Consider the following 5,000-nt stretch of genomic DNA (forward strand, 5'->3'; position numbering starts at 1 on the left):
GTTGGGGGTGTGTGTGTGTGCAAGGTCATAGCATTACCCATAGATCGGACCTACGAGCTCTGAGCTCTCTTCCAGGAGGGAAATAGCTGTCGATCACGAGTCCAACACGTGATCCAAAGACCAAGTGAATACACACAAACACGCACACACACACACACACACACACACACATATATATATATATATATACATATACAGTATATATATATATATATATATATATATATATATATATATATATATATATGCAAAATAACCACAGGAGCAGGGGAACTTGTAGACAGTAAGTACTTTCGTATATTACATCTTCAGACTAAATGACAGAGATACAGAGTTGTGTTTAAATGTAAGTATCATGTGGCAACCATAGGGGGGGAAAGGGGGAGACAATACAATGTGCGGAGGGGGGATGATCTTACCTCTATCGACCTGACCAATACATAAAGCTCAATCTGGCGGAAAGATCTTGGTGACCATTTGGGTTACCCAAATGATCACCAAGATCTTTCCGCATATATACATATATATATATATATATATATATATATATATATATATATATATATATATAGATATATATATATATATATGTGTGTGTGTGTGTGTGTGTGTGTGTGTGTGTGTGTGCGTGTGTGTGTGTATGTATACATTATATATATATATATATATATATATATATATATATATATATATATATATACATACATACATATACCAAGGCTTTTTCCCCCTTCCAAGGGAGGTAGCCAAAAAGGGAAAGGCACAAAAACACTCCCACCCATTACATCCCCAAATACACTCCACACCCCTCCCACCCTTCCTCTCATCTGAGCACCTCCTGGATGACGGGTCATCCCTGCACCCTGCCCACCGCCCTGGGTCAGAAGCAGTGTCGCAAGACACAGTACATCCACAGCAAGGCCGCTTCATTTAATCGGCGACCCCCCCTCTCCGTCCCCCTTTGCATATAAGGCGAGGACGGGGAGAAATCCCTTCGGGCTGCGTCAAAATTTACTCACACATACTACCCCACCCCCCACCCCCCGCCCATTTCTCCTCATGCAATCACAACATCATCCATATACAACCATTCTCCACTCACCTCTGTCTTCCGTCCTCTCCCTTCCTTCCTCAACAGACATTCCCCTCTTCCCCAAAGCCCCCTTCACCCCATCCATCCACCTCATCCTAGGACGTCCCCTCATGTTCACTCCCTCCACATCTGCCTTCCATACCTCTTTTACTAGTCTTTCTTCACTCATTCTTTCCATGTGTCCAAACCATCCTAATATTCTTTCATCAACCCTATCTCCCAAATCCTTTTTCACCCCTGTTCTCCTCCTCACCTCCTCATTTCTCACTCTATCCAGCCTATTAACCCCCACCATACTTCTCAGACACCTCATCTCAAACACATTCAAACTCCTTCTCTCTCTCTTCTTCTCTTATGTTCCACGTTTCTGCCCCATACAGTGCTGTTGGCACAATCACTCCTTCATACAGTCTCCTCTTAGCATCCATTCCCAAATGTCTATTCCTCATTACACTCTTTAAACCACCAAGGCATTTACTCGCTTCTCTCAATCTACATTCTACCTCCACCTTCACTCCATCTTTTCCTGCTACACTTGCACCCAAGTATCTAAAACTATCCACTTCCTCCAGTCTCTCTCCCTTAATGTTCACTTCCAGTCTACTGCCACTTTCACCCCTTGTACATCTCATCACCTTACTTTTACCCACATTTATCTTTAGCTTTCTTCTATCACATACTCTCCCAAACTCTGCCACCAGCTTCCTCAATCCCTCCTCTGACCCTGCCACAAGCGCAGTGTCGTCCGCAAACAACAGCTGGCTCACCTCCCACTTTTCTCCATTTTCTTTAACCATCTCCAATCCCTGACTCACTACCCTAGCATTCACCTCTCGCACCACCCCATCCATGTATAAGTTGAACAGCCAGGGCGACATAACGCATCCTTGACGAAGTCCCACCTTTACTTCAAACCACTCACTCTCTCCATTTCTAATCCTAACACATGCTCTACTACTCTCATAAAAACTCTTGACAGCTCCCAAAAGCTTTCCTCCTATCCCATAAATCTGCATAACCTCCCACAGTGCCTTTCTGTCTACCCTATCATAAGCCTTTTCCAGATCCATAAAAGCCCAAAAAACATCCTTCCCCTTTCCTATAGCTTTCTCACATATCTGTCTTACCACAAAAAGATCTGATCTACACAACCTCTACCCGTCCTAAATCCACACTGTTCCTCACCAATTACTCATTCTGTTCCTCTCCTAATCCTCTCAATTAAGATCCTCCCATAAGCCTTCCCTACTACACTCAACAGGCTAATCCCTCTGAAATTACTACATTCACACTTGTCCCCTTTTCCCTTGTAAAGAGGAACTATACAGGCACTACTCCAGTCCTCCGGTACTCTACCCTCTCTCCAGCAAACATTAAATAACCTCACCAACCAGTCCACCATCACTGAACCTCCCTTTTTCAGACATTCTGCATGACATCCATCCAGACCAGGTGCCTTACCTGCTTTCATCATCTTTACAACTGCCTTCACCTCATCCTTCCTTATTTCTCCTCCATTCTCCTCACTCATCACTCTCATTTTCTTCGCATTTCCCACTGCAGCTATCTTTCCTTCCCTATCCTCCTTCACATTCAGCAACTCCCTAAAATATTCTGCCCATCTTCCCCTCACTGCCATCTCTTCCATTATCATCTCTCCATCTGTACCTTTTACCTTTTCTTCCCTACTTGATTCGCCTCCTCTTCCGCTCTTAATTTCTTTCCAAAACATCTTTTTATTACTTTCAAAATTTTCTGTCATACTCCTACCCCATTTCACATCTGCTCTCCTCTTTGCCTCCTTTACCTTTTGCTTTACTTCTCTTTTCTTTTCTTTGTACGTCTCATATGACTCCCCTGTCCTCTTTTGTAACCAATCTGTGAATGCTCGCTTCTTCTCTTCTACAACCTTCTTTGTTTCCTCATCCCACCATTCACTACCCTTTCTTCTATTTCCCCCTGTCCTTCTTTTTCCACACACCATCCTTGCACACTTTAAGACTCCCTCCTTGAACCATCCCCATTCCTCCTCCACACCCATCTCTGCTCTATCCTTTACTCCCTCCCACTCCTCCACACCCATCTCTGTTCTATCCTTTACTCCCTCCCACTCCTCCTTTAGCTTCTTTTCGTACTCCTTCTCCTTTTCCTTTTCATTCAAGGAGTTCACTCTAAGAACCTCCCTACCTTTTGTCCCTTTCCTCCTTCTCCATCTATCCTCCACTCTCAGCTTACCTTCCACCAAAAAATGATCTGATATTCCCCCACCCTCTCCCCTTAGCACATGTACATCCTTAACTCCTCCTATCATAATCCTATTTACCACTACATAATCCATTAGCGCTCTATCTACCACCCTTCCCTCCACCACCCTCTCCCATGTGTACTTATGCTTGACTTTCTTCCGAAACACTGTATTTGCTATCATCAACTCTCTTTCTAGACACATTTCCACCATCAACTCTCCACTACGATTCTTTCCTGGAACTCCACACTTCCCAACCACTCCATCGATTGGACCATTTCCCACCCTAGCATTAAGGTCTCCCAGTACTATTACATTGACATTTCTTCCTAAACCCTCTATGCACTCATTTAAATCTATCCAAAAGGCCTCCCTTTCTTCCATGCTCTTCTCACTGCCCGGCCCATATGCACTTACAAAGACCCACATCTCCTTTCCCAGTTTCACCTTCATCCACATTATCCTTGAGGAAACCTCCTTCCACTCCACTACCCCTTTACCTATCTCCTCACTTACTAGAATAGCCACCCCTTCCCTCCCTCGCCCTCTCTTCACTCCTGATAAACTCCCACTTACACTCCCAAACTTACACTCACCCTTCCCTTTCAACTTAGTTTCACTCAAAGCCAACACATCCAACTTTCTTCTCACAAACATACTACCTATCTCTTCCCTTTTACTCTCATCTGTACCACATCCACGCACATTAAAAGACCCAAACCTTAGGGTGCTGGCCCGAGGCCCTCCAGCACCCCTTATGCCTTTCCTTTTCTTTTTAGGAATCTGCCCCTTGGGGCTACAGGGAGAAGGATGCCTAATCCCTCTCCCTGTCCCTTTCTTCTCGCCTCTTACACGGGGGGAAAGGGGGAGACAATACAATGTGCGGAAGGGAGATGATCTTACCTCTATCGACCTGACCAATACATAAGGCTCAATCTGGCGGAAAGATCTTGGTGACCATTTGGGTTACCCAAATGGTCACCAAGATCTTTCCGCATATATATATGTGTATATATATATATATATATATATATATATATATATATATATATATATATATATAAATATATATACATATATATACTGTATATATATATATATATGTATATATATATATATATGTGTGTGTGTGTGTGTGTGTGCGTGTGTGTATACATATATATATATATATATATATATATATATATATATATAGCGTATCGGGTTACGTCAATGTAACTTTGTTACGGGTTAGCTGGGTTCGAATCCTCGGCTCGTCTACGTTTCAATTTCCAACGGATGCCTCCTTCGAGCGATTCTCAGTCTCGTTTGCGATGGTACGGAATTAAAAGTGATATGTGGTTGAAAAAGATATTAATTGATCACTGGGAACCATTCAGTGTATATATATATATATATATATATATATATATATATATATATATATATATATATATATGTATATATATACATATATTCTTCTCAAGTTAACTCACGCACATTTCAACTTGATCGACATCTCGACTGCGTGATCTTGTGGCATATTTTACCTTATTTATTACCATACTCTTACTTGCTGTAGATCTGCTATGTCTTTCTGCATTGCTTCTGACCCAGGGCAGTGGGCGAGATGCAGGGATGACCCGTCATCCAGGAGGAGCCAGGAAAAGAGGGAGGGAGGGG

At 42.7% G+C, this 5,000-nt stretch overlaps 1 protein-coding gene across 1 annotated transcript in view; it reads right to left on the reverse strand.

The window, feature by feature from the left end:
- LOC143037055 (ionotropic receptor 93a-like) overlaps positions 1–5,000 on the reverse strand; it is a 93,178-nt gene that overhangs the window by 6,367 nt on the left and 81,811 nt on the right. The window lies entirely within an intron of this gene.

This window comes from Oratosquilla oratoria, chromosome 21 (assembly GCF_046742065.1).
Source record: "Oratosquilla oratoria isolate Oo_2021 chromosome 21, ASM4674206v1, whole genome shotgun sequence".
Taxonomy (NCBI): Eukaryota; Metazoa; Arthropoda; class Malacostraca; order Stomatopoda; family Squillidae; genus Oratosquilla; species Oratosquilla oratoria.